The sequence below is a fragment of the Haliotis cracherodii genome, unplaced genomic scaffold (assembly GCF_022045235.1).
Source record: "Haliotis cracherodii isolate W230 unplaced genomic scaffold, xgHalCrac1.p SCAF_20, whole genome shotgun sequence".
NCBI classification, from domain to species: Eukaryota; Metazoa; Mollusca; class Gastropoda; order Lepetellida; family Haliotidae; genus Haliotis; species Haliotis cracherodii.
In genome coordinates, this window is record NW_027266276.1 from 17,126,018 (window position 1) to 17,142,709 (window position 16,692).

General features: G+C 37.2%; 1 pseudogene; it reads left to right on the forward strand.

Moving 5' to 3' along the window:
* Positions 1-5,899: 5,899 nt before the first annotated feature.
* LOC139470514 (U2 spliceosomal RNA) lies at positions 5,900-6,070 on the forward strand (annotated as a pseudogene).
* Positions 6,071-16,692: the final 10,622 nt, after the last annotated feature.

Sequence of the window (16,692 nt, forward strand, 5' to 3'; positions counted from 1 at the left end):
ACGGACATACTTAAAAATATGTTTGACACCGCTAATATTGACATATTTGATCGTTAGATATCACGTTTACAACATTTACGCAGATATTCGTCCATCAGTGCGAGTCCTTTAAGTGTGCCAATGACGCATTTACAATCAGCCAAATGTCTTTTGTTTCTTTTGACCTGTATACATGTACGTCATTGTGATGTAGTTCTCGTGTACAGAGCATGGTAATTTCACACTGCTACAGTCTGACCATATATTTTCAATAGTGTACATGTATAGAGCTGATGCAGTGTTTGATTTATATGAAACTGTGATTGTTCGCATAATTCCTTAGTAAATGGGGTCAGCAACACGACACAACCGAGTTCGTCGCAAACAGGAAAAACTAGTTTTCCTAACTTAATCCCAGAGCTCAACGTTGTCCATCAAACCTTGCCTGTCCAGTATAAGTCGTGGAACATGCAAATAATCTGTATTCGTGATATATAGGCACGTACTGGACAAGGGTGACACTGCTGGGCATTTGGTTAAGGAATGCTATCATGCAAATTGGGAGTACCGTATTCGACATAAAAAGCGCTCAGGGCGCTCTCAAAACTAGAAATAGGGGGCTCCTTTTAGAATATTATTTTGGTGAAAAACAACAGGGTTAAAAGATCGTAAATTTCGTGGTTTATGCTAACAGCCTGAAATGTTTATATACGACAGAGGGTTTTTTCCAGAATCTATTTTCCCATAATTCAGGATGCATATAACACACGTATTATACACGAATAAATAAGTCTTGTGTACATTGATCAATCGGAAGGGGTGCTAATTGGGATTGTTCACTAGCCAATATATTAGCAAATATCACCGTGGGCGCTTATTAGAGCGGGGCGCTTATTACATCGAATACGGCAGTTCTAATTTATTTAGTGTTCTACATATTTTCCGGGGACGCAGTATATGAAGACATTATGTCACGTTTGTTTTGATGTATAAGCTAGCAGCAAGACACTTTAAACGAAAGACAGACAGTTTATTCAGTGTGTGTAAGGCCATATGACCCTTGGTAAATTCAGTTTAAACAAGTACATGAAAATAAAACGTGATCTTGAACAGAACATAATATATATATTGAATCTATAGATATATACATTTTACTACAGTTAAATATTTTTTCTCGTTGTAAGAATGATTTGATCCTTCCATAATGCTTGACAAAATGGGAGGAAGAAATTTGTTGGTGTCAGTTTTGGCTGAAATATATATATAACTGTCTTTGTTTAAATGTATCTAAAATAATTTTTCATTACCGGTGTCTTGTGAGATACATCCACAGAATAACCCAAAATTAAAAAACATGCATCTTACACCAGAAGGGGCAGACGGGTAGCCTTGTGGTTAAAGCATTAGCTCGTCACGCCGAAGGCCCGTGTTCGATTCCCGTGTGAACCCATTTCTGGTGTCCCCCGCTGTAGTCCAGGCAAAATATGGTTTCACTTGGAACAAATTGCAACAGAATTTATTTTACCACAATGCATTTCTACAAGGTCCCGAAAACAACATACTAAAAGTCCCAAGCAATCCCAGTTTGGGAAATATGTCTAATTTGCCTAATCCAATATGGCCACCAATTATCAATATATCTTGCATATGTCAGATGAGGGTCAATGCTTTGACGAAAAAAAACATGTGTTGTCTTGCGAAATAACCATATTATGTTTCTAAAAAGATATTCACAACTCCTGAACGTTTTCGACAATTGACAAATCTGCAAAAATTCAAGATGGCCGGCAATTTCAAGAAGGCCGCCTAGTTTCCTAAATGTGTGTTTACACTGTTAAATCGTTTATCTCTAAAACAGTGTGCTAGGACTTATATGCATATAACTTGGCACACTAACTCACTGAAGTATAGTTAACACTTTTAGATAAGAAATTCCGTCACCAGAGCCCCCTGGTGCCCAACATCCCAAGATGGCCGCCAAGAGTTTGATGGCTTGACATAGAATGTCAAGACACTGTTGGTCTCTGATGACATTATTGAGTGATTTGAACTTCTACATTGGGGTAAACAGACCAAAGGATGTATGTAGAATACTCAATCATTTGAATAAATCCAATATGACCACCAAATATCAATATTTATCTCTTAAATGACATGTTTTGGCGAGTTTAGATATCAATGTTGATTGTTATTGTCTGAATCTACTTATTAACATGACAATAAACGCGATAACAAGTTTCGTTTTCATTCATGAAAATACTTGTTGGAAACGAGTATGACCTATATGAGGTCCTCTCAGAATTTACCCTAAACCAGTTGTTTCACTAGAATCGATGAGTTATCTCCCCTGTAGTTCATTTGTGGAAATCCAGTGCAGCCACCAAATACCAATATTTGAATATAAATCTGAAAACGTTTGATCCACTGCTCTTTCCGTTACATGACTGTGTGATTCATGAACATCATCAGCTTGTACAATGGCATTCCCCGCACACAACACTTAAATGAGACCATATTTCTGGTAAGTGCTTGTTCTTATTTTACAGGGGGGGGGGGGTGCAGTCGTCTGAGGCGCCGCGATTCGCTGGACAGAGTTGCGTCCTTGTGGGAAAACTATGATTGTAGGTTCGAATCCCGGTTCGCCCAGATTATGTTTCTAGGTTTGTCAGCACCATACCCGTGCTCGTGGGTTTCACCGAAGTGGTAAACGTCTAAGACCTGCATCACTTTGGGCTTTCCTCCCACATTAAGCTGACACTCCGCGATATAACTGGAATAGTGTTAAAAGCGGCGTTAAACCCAACTCACTCACTCAATCACTCACTCTTGTTTTACAGTCCCATTTGCAATTACAACAGATGATGTCCAGGACTGCTGAAAGTGTTTGCAGGCTGATCTGTCTGTATTAGTAAGCAACGTCCATCTATCCTGTGTCATCTCCAGCCTGATGGATTCATATTGAATCCTTTCCACTCCATTATCTGGTAGTGGACATGGGGGGCTGTGGCTACAGATGTTGCAATGGCGGTAGTGCTGGTGACTTACATGTGGTAGGTTCTTTGTCACCTTCTCACAAAATCATTTGTGCCTTAATCTATCCAGTCCTTCCTCCTAACATCACATAAAGGCGCAAGTTAATGTTCGCCTGTTTTGTATGTACAGAAGTGCACCCAGATCTATATCCACTTAGTCACCCAGGCGTGCAATAAAGTGCTGTTTGTTTTTTGCGTTGTTAATGAATGAATGTGAAATAAACTGTCACTCCACTACAGTACTGTTCTTACTTGAACTACTAGCACTGTTCAAGTAAGAACTCTGTAGTCACCCGCCAGCATTGTTTGAATTATCTGCAGGCCAGGAATGCAACCCTTGCTGATGCTATCTGGAAAACCCTCCAAGTTAAACAAGAACCTGGAAATGTCCAGTACATTCTTGATGGTAGTGCTATACTTCATGGGCTACCCCGACCAAGAGGTTCTATGTTATATCACGTATTTGAACTACAGTGTATATACCATCTATATGTTGTGCAGAAATATGCTGCTAACATTGTCTTGTATGGCCAATGGCTTCATGGCTTTCAACGAAAGATGCCACACACATGAGAAGAACAGGTGCCTGTTCTGGTAAGACAGTTTATTTCACGGGGGAAATGGTCATTCGATCGTAGAAGGAGGAATTCTTGAACAAAGCAAAAATCAAACAGCGTTTTATTGCCTTTCGGGGTGACAAACTGGAGAAGCTGGCAAAACAAGACGCTGTCACATCTGCAAGAAAAACAGACACAGATTTGCTTATCCTCCTTCCTCATCATGTTGAAAAGAAAGCACATAACCTTTCTGGCACCAGAACCCAAGCAAGCTTCAAGAAGGAACAGTATTTGATGCATGATCAATCAAAGCGGCTGCTAGCAGTGATGTATGTGAGCATGTGCTCTTTTTACATGCAATTCTTGGCACCACTACTCGACTGTGTGGTTTGGGAAAGGGTCTAGCAGTGAAGAAAATCATGAACGATGCCTTGTTCTGCCATCAGGCTAAACATTTCAGCCAAACAGGGAAACTGGGGTTGAAAAAGTCATCACCGAAGCAGGTGAACATATGTCTTTATATGGCGGATATAAGGTGGAAGGACTGCATAGCTTATCATACAAGCGATTTTTGGGAGAAGGTGGCGAATAATTGATCACATGCAGAGCCATAAACTCTGCCAGCATCCTCTGCAGTCGCAAGATACCACAGCCCCCATGTTAACTACCTAATAAAGGAGTGGAAAGGGTCCAATGTGAATCCATTTGAGCGGGGATGGCACAGGACACATGGACGTTGCTTATCAACACAGTCAGATCAGACTGCAGCACCTTCAGCGCTCCTTGATATTATCTGTTGTAATTTCAAAGAAAGACTGTAACACGCGAAGATGCACTTGTCTGAAATATGGTCTCACTTGCAATGTTGTGTGCAGGGAATACCATGGTACAAGCTGTACCAATAAACAGTTACCAGATTTCTTTGGGGATGACAAACCTGTTGAGACTTTCGAGGTACATGTATATAATGACCCTGCAACGTCAAGCTGCAGCATTCACTAAGATTATTCCACTGTTATCAAGTAATAATGTTCATGGATCACACAATCATGTGACGGAATGCGCAGTGGATATGAAGTTTCAGATTTATATTCAAATATTGGTATTTGGTGGTTATTTTGAATTTCAGCAAATGACCTACAACAGAGATAACTCATCGACTTCTTGTGAAACAACTGTTTTGGGGGTAAATTCTGAGAGGACCACATATAGGTCGTCCTAAAAGTCTTGTTTCCAACAAGTATTTACAGGAACGAAAACGAAACTTGTTATGGCCTTTATTGTCATGTTAATAAGTAGATTCAGACAATAACAATCAACATTGATATCTAAACTCGCCAAAACATGTCATTTAAGAGATAAATATTGATATTTGGTGGTCATATTGGATTTATTCAAATGATTGAGTATTCTACATACATCCTTTGGTCTGTTTACCCCAATGTAGAAGTTCAAATCACTCAATAATGTCATCAGAGACCAACAGTGTCTTGACATTCTATGTCTAGCCATCAAACTCTTGGCGGCCATCTTGGAATTTTGGGCACCAGGGGGCTCTGGTGACGGAATTTCTTATCTAAAAGTGTTAACTATACTTCAGTGAGTTAGTGTGCCAAGTTATATGCATATAAGCCCTAGCACACTGTTTTAGAGATAAACGATTCAACAGTGTAAACACACATTTAGGAAACTTTGCGGCCCTCTTGAATTTGGCAGCCATCTTGATTTTTTGCAGATTTGTCAATAATCGAAAACGTTCAGGAGTTGTGAATATCTTTTTAGAAACATAACATGGATATTTTACAAGACAACACATGTTTTTTTTCATCAAAACATTGACCCTCATCTGACATATGCAAGATATATTGATAATTGGTGGCCATATTGGATTATGCAAATTAGACATATTTCCCAAACTGGGATTGCTTGGGACTTTTAATATGTTGTTTTCGGGACCTTGTAGAAATGCATTGTGGTAAAATAAATTCTGTTGCAATTTGTTCCAAGTTTAGTGAAAAAATGGCCTAGATTGCCTGAACTACTGGGATATTGCTGGAATATTGCAAAAATCGGCGTAAGACAAACTCACGCACTCACTCACTCTTACACCAGACACACAATTCGTTTTCCCTTCATGATCTAATTTCTTTAGCATTTTGTAACATTGAAATGATTCCATTTTTAATAATGTTATCCAATATTTAACAACAGGCAACGGGCTATGAACATATGTACTACAGCGACCCGTTCACCAAGTACTGCCTTATTTGAAGCATATTTAACAATGCATGAAAATAGCTTAAACGACAAAGTAGGAACTTTTTCAATGGAATCGCTTCTCGGCCTTTTGGCTGAGATCAAAGTGTATACGTAGTATCTGTTCTTTTCACCTTTATATCTCATATGTCTCCTATGGAGACAACGAAACATATACATGTACATTAGACGCATTTTATTCATGTTTTCTCATAACAGTACTGGGTTTTATTCACGATATCCTCAATTTTTATTTGTATGAACTTGAACACAAAATACTAGTGAAAGGTAACAATGTCTATCTCATTGCGTACCATCATACCATTTAACTCTACACTGGTGTTAAAGGTGGTCAGAGTTTTTCAAAGATGTTTAGTCATTCACACATAAAATAGCAGTTAGCAACTAATACACTTAAGTCCACCTTCTACGTACCTTCATGTCTTTACGATGCAGATACACTGTTACATGACACAACCCGACTATAAGACAACAATTGTTTGCATCATATAAACACAAATACACTTATCCAGTACGCATTAGACCTGCCTACATTGTAACTGGCTGTGCGTGTTAGAATGCTGTCTTTTTCGCCCACAACCTCCCTCTTTCTCCATTTCCCCCGGGGTTTTTTCCTGTGTAACCACCCCACCCAGTCGCTTTCTCCCCCTTTCAGTCTATGGGGTACGGTATGGGCTCCCAATCATATTGTGAAACTAGGACACACGTTCCTCTGCCGCGAACAATAGTATCCTGTTGTATTCCTGGACATAACACCGCCTATCAATCACGCTGCGACCTCCGAGGCTTCCCGGGCGCAGTCATCTTAGCCATACTCTCACCGACTTGTGGTTCGCCCAACCAAGGGTATCAGGGTCATGATCAATATAATGTTCACAGTTCCTACTTTCGCTCGTGTATTTTAATCATATTCAAAAATGCCCTTAATACTGCAAATATATCAGAACATTAGGATCATTGTTTGGAATTGCTATGGTAAATCCCAATAACTTATCCAAATCGCCCACAATGATTGACACGAACAAATTCAAAATATCCCGTTAAGTTGAGGCATTGATTTATTAGTTCAAGTGTCATTTCCATTGACCATTTATGGACGTTTAGAATAAAACCTATCTCCCACATTTCCCCTGTATAATAAACACTTACGGTAAGTATATTGGAAAGTCATTTAATTGAAGACTGCATCATGGAATATTAGAAAGATATTGAATAATCAACATTTCATCTGTTTAATGAATACAACAATACTAATCAAAATAATGATGACAGTGATATTTATTTTCCAAAATCGAAATATGTTTACATTCAACTACATGCTTCTTTGTATATTACGTTGGCTATGTGGACACAATAACAGTTAATCAAAATAACCATCTAGTTAAGCTGTCAAGGTACTTTTCCACATTTTATGAGCCAAGCGGACCCCTAGCAACACAATCATGACAGATCCTTGAGCGTATATTCGTGGAATGTACAGTAATGTCAGTTCTTTTGTAAATACCACAACTCACTACTGAAGATCGTGATGGAGTTAGTGTGGCACTGGTCAGTCTGTATGTACACGAAGACATGCAGTAGAACCGACTTACATGTTTAGAGAAACGCCAGAACCAAACAATGTTGACTACAGAAGAGTTCAAGGAAATAATCTAGTTTGTTATTTTATCGTTTTGGGCCATGGCGTCTTGGTAATATGACTGATTTCATTAATACAATAAAACTCCGCCTGTAAAAGATATAACTGAGGCAATTTGAGTATGAATATTACATGAGTTTCTAGAGATAATTACAAAAATGTTTTTACGCGAAGGTAAGATTAAAGTCTTGCACAGGTTAAAGCCTTGGGTATAATTTAACAAAAACATGTACCACATTGAATATGTGCAATATCTTCTAATTATACCACTGATGACGAAAACCTCCTAAGACTTATCGCTTTAACCGTCCACGTGTATTATAGATACAAGACTTTATTAGTCTCATAGATTGTGAATTGAAAAAAAGTGTTATATCTGAAAGTATATAGCTTTAGTTCCATGTCATGTCAGAATCAGTGCTTGTCCATTAAATCTCTGATCCCTTATAATATACAGATATCTGACAGTCGAAATGCTTATAACGAACTATGGTTATAACGAACTAAAATTACCTTTGAGTTTGTAGTAACCGTAGTTTACTGTACATTCGTGTACTAATTCCCATGAAAGAATCCATTTGTGTGATTATATTTTTGATAAGAAATTAATGCAATATTTCTTTGTTCAACATCCATAGATATAATAAACATATTTAAAGATGATTTATTAGTTTATATAAATACCTGTTCTTTGGCAATGTGTATTCCATTACCGTGCTGAGCTCTCCCTACGGTCATACAATATGATGGACTGTAATTGGTCGGAGTTACCTCAAGCACAGATACAATATAAGATGTATGATTAACATACATGGCCCTTACCTGAAGCATAGTCGTTTACAAAAAGGTCTTTCAGACACACAGTGATGTATCCACACCGAAAACTCACGAGGCAGTTTAAGAAAATGATGGACGGGTGTTTTACTGCAGTCGACAATAATTCTGTAGGGGGTCACACTTTTTTGTCCTGTGTCAGAAACGAGGATGAACTCATTTAAGGCAAGGACGTTGTAATTCACTCTTTACAATGCACTGCACTGTACGATAACTAAAAGGTCCTGAAATAACTTGAGTGGTCGGAGTACGTTAAACTGTTTAATATGTCTGAGAAATGAGGTTCATAGATGCCACTCATGTGGTCATCTATTACGATCAAGGGGGGATCTGAGATTCTGGTCTAATGATTTCGTGAAGGTTTCCTGGAAGAATTGGAAAGTCAATGAACCGACTGGAAACATTATAATGAAGCAGGCAATGCGACCGTTTCGGGGGAACACTGGTGAACCAGTGATCTGAGGAGCCGACTTTAGCTGTGCAGAGTTGTGTTCTTTGTTTTACAGGACACTCTGTCCGGGAGTGAGGACTCATTACTAAGAATCTTGGAATATCAGCACCATATTTGCTTTGTTGGCTTCACCACAGGGAACAACGTCTAACAACTGCTCCTGTTGGCGATGGGCGTATGTCGTTTGTTCAAATTCGTGTTGGAAAGATTCACGTGCTCGTGGTTTTCCCCAAGCGGGAAACATCTAAGACCTACTTAACTTCGGGCTTACTTCGAATGTTAGCGCATAACTGAACTGAACTCACTTACTGTTTAAACAGATTTCTATTAGATCCAACTGACTCGTTAACTAAACATTTGTAGAATGACTGCTGTCATTTTAAGATCATACACAAAATACACAACTCATCACAGCTGATAAACATAAATTCTACGCATACAAATGTATATGAAGGTAGAACTAAATCTACTTTATCTATAAATCTATAAATTGAATGTACTTACAAAATATTAATTGAAGTCAATAATTATATTCAGTATATCAACTGTCGGAAACGGGATTGATCTGTTCAGTATGACAACTGCTGGAAGCCTGAGGTTATCGCCGATTCCGTAACAGCGTAATCAAGATCTTTATTATGAAACACGGCTGACGTCGCGATAATCATAATTATACTCTTATCACGGTCACAAGAAAAAACGACAAGAGGTGTTTTTGAAACATTCGAGACCTGAGAATTACGTTTAGAAACAACCAATTATGGTATATTGAAGTCACTTTTACTTGGATTGTACTGGGTGACAAGGTTGAGTACTTGGAGATAATACATTGAATATTTAAGGTACCATACTGGTGTTCAAGAAGAAACGAATTGGCTGGTGACAGGAAGTGTATGAATCACCGAGATGAAACAGTTTACAGTAATGAAAATGGACACTGCGCATCACAAAATACTGGGGAAAAGTGTCTCCTTTACCAAACATGTTCATTATAAGGAAGAACTCGAGTTTTGCCGGTGTATAATTGATCATTGGTAGATGTAAAGATTCTATCATATACCGTGGAAGATTATTTCAACATAATTGGGATTTCATCTGCTTGAAATTTAAGCTTGCACAAAAAGAAAAGGAAAGTTGAAGCATAATCATGTATTATGGTATAGCACCTAATTTTCTGAGGGTTGTCAAACCTTAATGCCGCATAGCTTTAACGTTATCTAAATATCTTTTAACGATATCAGACAACTAAATTTCGATCAATCAGATGCCTCGGTTAGATTGCCATGATAGTAAGAAAACCTATTATGTTGAGTCCTGAAATACCTTGAATCTAAATACCCTATTTGAACGGCATCTCTGAATATCGATCAATCAGCATTGCAGATGCCGCTTTCCGTTGCCATGGTAGCAAGGTAGTAGCGTAAATAAAGTAATATTGCATAGTGTCCCTAGAAACATCGTTGTACCAAGATTTAACAAAATCCGCTAAATGACACGTCAGTAACGACCCATAAAGAAAACCTGTAAATAACGACAAGGTTGTCGTTGTTGAGAGGTTGTTGGAATATGAAAGATGCAGTGCACTTTCACAAGTTTCATGGCTCCACCATATTTGTTCCCGAGAAAACACCCAAAGTTGAAGAAAGAATATTTTCTATTACGAAGAGCTTGTCTTCACTTTATTCAGTACTTGTAGGCCACGGGCCTTTTAGTACAAACGAAATACAAATTTAGCTGCAAACAGTGTAAAATACAACACATTCCTCTGCATTTTTTTTAAAAAGCAGTTCTAACATAAATATTATCAAAGTTGGAGTATTTGTGTTCTTACAGCATTGGCATAAAACAGGTATTTTGCTGTATTCGTATTGATAATATGGTATTGCGATGACAATAGTGCATTAAACTTCAGAATATTTGGAAAGAAATTAAAATTTAGATTTTATGTAACTTTGCCTAAGATGGCTATGACCTGAACAAACTAACAAGAAGTGATATTCATTTTGGATATGGTTTAGGTTACAAACCTTACATTTTCAAAATTCACGAGGAATATTGAAATGTCGTCCACGTTCAATATCTAAATTGCGCAAAATGAGCCGAAAACGTGTCAATGTGATACTGAATTTATTTACAGGTAAACTACTCAAATAGTTCTCACATGAAATGGATGTTTTAAACTGTGCATCATAAGACATTTTGGGATAGATCACTATGCCAAACCTGAAAAAAAATATCTTTTAATTGCTGACGTAACATATTTAAAAATACGGTTTTATTACCCCATGTTTGAATGTACCAGACCAAATCACCAAATCCTAATCTGAAAATAACATTTTAAAGTTTCATTGACCAATTTACGTGACCTTGTTCATCGTACAACCGCAACATATATATATATACATGTTTTTGCGTAAACAAGTTTCCTGCATATTGAAAAGAGACAGCCAATATATGACACATTTCAAAACACAAAGCGACTGACCAGAATTTCTACCACACTCGGTTCTATGCCACTGAACACCCAAATTTCATCCCCGTATGAAATAATTTGAAGTAAAAGTGAGGCGAGTATGGTTTCAAGGAATGTGTACTATTTAACAGGAACATGAACACCTCTCTTGCCTGAATTGGAATGTTATTTAAAGCATTCGACCTCTGTCATCGATTGCTAAAATACGGACCAGGATACCTGTATCCAGTAACTAATTCAACAACATTTCCATCATAATACCGTTTTACATAACGTGATAAACCTCCTTCATTTCTAAAAAAACAACTATTTTGTTTTCGATAGATTTACTGACATTTCCCATTTACAACAGTAAAGATATTCAGCTTTATTTGTAAGTCGTTGACAGTATTGCCAAACACAATAATGTCTTCCGCAAATAGAAATAGAAAATATGAATACATTTCGGATGTAACTGAACACGAAAACGACAATTTTGTTCCATTTCAGTAACCAATTCCCTTATAAAAAATGAAACAAAAAGGGACAAAGCATACACTCTTGTCTCACACCCATGAAGCAACAAAATGTACCAGATACTCTGTTGATTGAATGAACACAAGCCTTCACATTACAGTGATTGTAACACATGCATTTTACCCTTTTAGCACTCAAACCAGGCTTGTACAATATCTTCCATAGATGACGCTGATTGGAGTCGAATGCTTTAGAGAAATCAATAAATGCTACACAAACTTTACCTCATTTACGTGAAAGATTACGCTGAATGACTGAGTTTAAAACAAAACAGTTATCAATCGTTGAATAACCTTTATGAAACCCCGTCTGACATTCAGATATTTATCAAGTGCTGCAGCCGAATACACTAGTCTTCTATTTACAATAGATGTAAAAACTTTACTAAGGTTTACTATAATTATTAGGAACAGAGGCTTCCCCTTTCTTATGCAATGGGATAATTATCCCAGTACCCCAACATTCAGGGACATTAAATACTGTTAAATATTATTTTTAAATAAGGTATTATAACAGCGGACGAATATTTTAGATATTCACTAAGAATGTCGTCAAGATTTATTATTTTTCTTTGCACTGATGCTTTCAAAAAGTTCGGATCTGGTGATTGGTGAATCCAATATGTCAATTGTTAGTTTTTGCACATAACCTTGACATGTCACTATGTCCTCCATCTAAGCAAGATCATCCTGAATACTCATCTGGTCAGAATACAGACCAGAAATAGTTCCCAAAGTCTTGTATATCAATAGGGTTGGGGCGTTGCGGTCGTCAAGATACACGCTTTGTCATGTCCCTAAAACGTTAACCCGCAGCTGCATTTTCTAGGTCACTCCTTTTACATTGTGCATACTGGTCCTTCTTGATTCCACATAGTTATATATATTCATTGCAAACCCTGTTATACTAAATAAGGCATAAGTTATCTTTAAGGTTTTTTTTCTGAACGCATTTAAATAATGACACCTTTCATCTCTTTTACAGAGACATTCATCATCATCGGGGAACATGTCACTCGATGCTTAAACATAAACTATCAGACTACTACCTAAATTCCCCATAAATATACAGTCACAGATTTGATAGTCAGTTCCAAATCTTCCATTCACAATATATATACTAAGAATTAAAGACATTTCCAAAAGTGTTTTTTTTCCAAAGTTATTTAGTAATTATAACATGAATATCTTTCCATCTCAAATTGTGTAACAAAACATCTACTAAGAAATCATTACTTTCAACATAGTGAACAACATCGTTCTCCACATAGTCCAGCGTCACACCAGTTTGCTGTTCATGTCTCCAAGTACAATGGACCCGTGAAGATCCGGGATAGAATAAGTCTTCAGCAACCCATGCTTGTCGTATGAGGCATCTATCTGGATCGGGTGGTCAGGCTCGCTGACTTGGTTGATGAATGACATCGTATCCCAAATCCGTGGATCGATGCTCATGATGTCAAACACTGGATTGTCTGGTCCAGACTCGATTATTTACAGATCGCCGTCATATAGCTGGACTATTGCTGAGTGCGGCGTTAAACAGCAAACGAACAAATCCAAGTACAATGATAGAAACAGCTTGGTACTCATCCAGTATACTCAATAAAAAATACAGCAAAATCTCTACTCCATTTTGTCTCGTTTTTTATCATGTTTTTAATAGCCTGGAGGCAAGAAAGAAAATCTGATAAAATTATTAAAAACATGTCATCCACGCATCCACTGATAATTGAAATTATTGAATTGTTTAATGATCTACTGGCCAATGCGACATCGTTTTCTGTTGGTTACCCAGCCATGTTGGAATCACTGGGCCGATGATGCTGTAAAAGCAGCACTCAACAAATCTGTGACGCCACTTCGTATCCCATACATCGATATCAAACCTCTCATCAGATGTTACATCCGAGATCTGATGCAAAAGAAGTGGGACACCCAAGTAGGTATCAATAAATTACATGAAATTAAACCAAATATCGGTTACACCTACTTGGGCTGTCCGTCCAGATTTGAAGAGGTCATTATTATACGATGTCGCATTGGCCACAGTAGATATACAAATGAATACTTATTGAAAGGTGGGAATCCTCCGTTTTGTGCCCCTTGTGATGAAAAAATCACGGTCAAGCATGTCCTGCTTGACTGCATTGATTTTTTCCATCATAAGGGATAAATATTATTGTGTAAAAACAGTCAAGGACCTTTTTAGTCATGTTAATGCAGCTTTTTAAAGGAAATTGAATTAATACATACATTTTGATGTACATAAACATGATTATGAGGGTATGTTAGTTTACCGTCATTCAAAGTATTTTCTATGCATACCAGACTTTTAAACGTAATATTTTTGTCATTTTAATCTTCGGCTTAACTGGTCAATTATCGCCAGTGACTGCAGGGTGATATAAATCCTTCCGGGGTCCATGCAGAAAGCAAAGGTACTGTAAGTCCCTATGGTATGGTGATCACCCTTCAGTGACTGACGATCTCTAGCCCATTTTTTTAGTGTGTTGTTTTCTAACACTTACCAACTTTTAATATTCTCAACTAGTTTTAAAATCAAATCTGATCATGATATTCTAGTTATTGTACTGTCCATCGTTGACAGCTTTTTATTTAGTATCATAAATGTATAACTTCTCGTCACGATATGGCTGAAATACTGCCGATGTGACGTTAAATATTAACTCACTCATTCACTCATTCTTTGTTTTCATACCAGGTCAATCTCTCCGGTTGGATATACGTTATTACACATAATGTATCTCTACTGAAACCAAACACACTTTTAACATACAGAATAGTAATAGCATTTTCTCCGAACATGAACAACATATCTTACCAGTGAATATTATATCAAAACCAGTATTCCTCCAGAATACCTCCCGAATTAGGACCTTTTTGTGGCTGGTAAACATAAAAGTTTATATTCTGGAAAAATGTCACAAAAGTAAATTTCTATTGACTATGTTTAATATAAAGCAACAATGTCATGTTCAAATACAAAAGAAACAGATCCAATATTGGAAAGTTTGTTGGTTAAATCTTCTATTTTACATGCTATGTAAGATATGCTTCTTGCCTGTTGATTGGGGAATAACAGCCCTGGTCACTCCGTTATTACCCTGAGGCTGAGTTAACGTTTGACCTTGACTTCGATGTTCCACTTGAGTCGCAATCTGTTGCCCATCACCTTCCAGAGAAGTAGCTTGCATGTCCTCAATAACGAGCCTGTCATTCTTATAATAGCCCCTCTTGTTATCGGATCTGAGCAAAGTCAGTTTCTCACGCTGTCGCTTGTTACGAATAATTACAAGAAACCGAGCAAAAACAATAAAAAATGTGAAAATATCAAAAAGTACCCTACATTTCCAATCAAACTTTATTTTTAAGATTTTTTTACAATAAGGGGAGATATGTACGGAATTAACCCTTAATGTAAAGAAGACATTTTTTTACATTAAGGGTAGCGGGTTGTTACTTTTAACATTTTAATGCGCCTCACTGTAGCTTTGTTAATAGATGAGCTTTACATCATAAGTATGCGTGTGCTGTTAACCTTTCCTGTTTAACCTTTCCACGGAGTGACCGTCGCCTTTGGCTGTCGTCATTCCATTACGTGGACATGAAGATTAAATTCAACTAACTGTTCGATTGCTTAATGAATATTAGTTTTCAAAACTATTAATTCAATATATCCGTGTTTTGTGTGTTGGTGTGTACGTGATTGCTTTTTTATATTGATCCATAAACACCTGCTTTTGATATAGTTGGAATCGTATAATGGACTCCACATTTTAACAGAGATTTATTGTGGTTGTTGTTTTCGCCGTATAATTATTGATTTTAAAATCCACGTGAGTCCTTAGATCTTGTGAAAATGTGACGAATTAATAAATCAAAGCCAATTTACAATACACGTATAAAGTAAACCCCAACTGATTTAATTACAGACATATAATTTACTTTCAGACCCTCGCCATACTGTAAAACGGGACAAACTTACTTATATACGTCAATAAGGGCTTAAATTTAGATTTTAAATAAGTGTTTCTGAAAAGCATGTACATTGTGTCAAAACGCAACTATGTTGACATCAGGCGAACGGACGGGCGTGATGGTTGAAGTGTCAGCTCGGGGATTAGGTAGAATGGCTCCATCACGTCAACAAATAGTGAAAGAAAAGTAAAGTTAACATATTAAAACCAGAATAGAAAGAATATGTTATGTATCCTATAGTAAGAAAAATGTTGTATCGACGAACCCCTCAAATGTATATCAAACAACAGGAGTAGCAATATATGGTGAAAATCTGTCGAGATTCATAAATAAATTTTTGATTAAATTCACTATTCATCTCAATATATTTGCTTTATAGTTGAAAGCAGGGTTTGTTTCATTCGAGAAAAAATTAGTACAGATGTCATTACTGCATCGTGATGGAATTATTGAGGTAGTAATATAGGCAAATAGTGTCGAAACGGTGTCACGCTTGCAACAGAATGTAATATTCATATTTCAAGTAACACATGGACACCGCATATCTATGTATAAATACTATACAGAGAACATTTAATTATAACTTCCCTAACAAATTAAGGGAACTATTGGAATTATACACAAGAATCTCCAAAACTGGGAGGCATACATGTCTTTGCATCATGTCATTCCATATACAATGTATAACTAAATACACAAAATACGGAGGACGTTGCAAGAGCCGATCTCCAACATAATGTTAAGTTGTGAAACAATTTGCGTGTCACATGTCGGCCATATGATGTCGATACAAGTGGACAGTGCAATGACAACATATTCTACGTATGAGTGACGTAGTCCATGTAATTAATGGCATCGTCCGAGACAACACGCACCTGTCAAAAGCAATGGATAGCAGAGATAGCGAGCGAGCTTTCCCCTGAGTCTATAAAA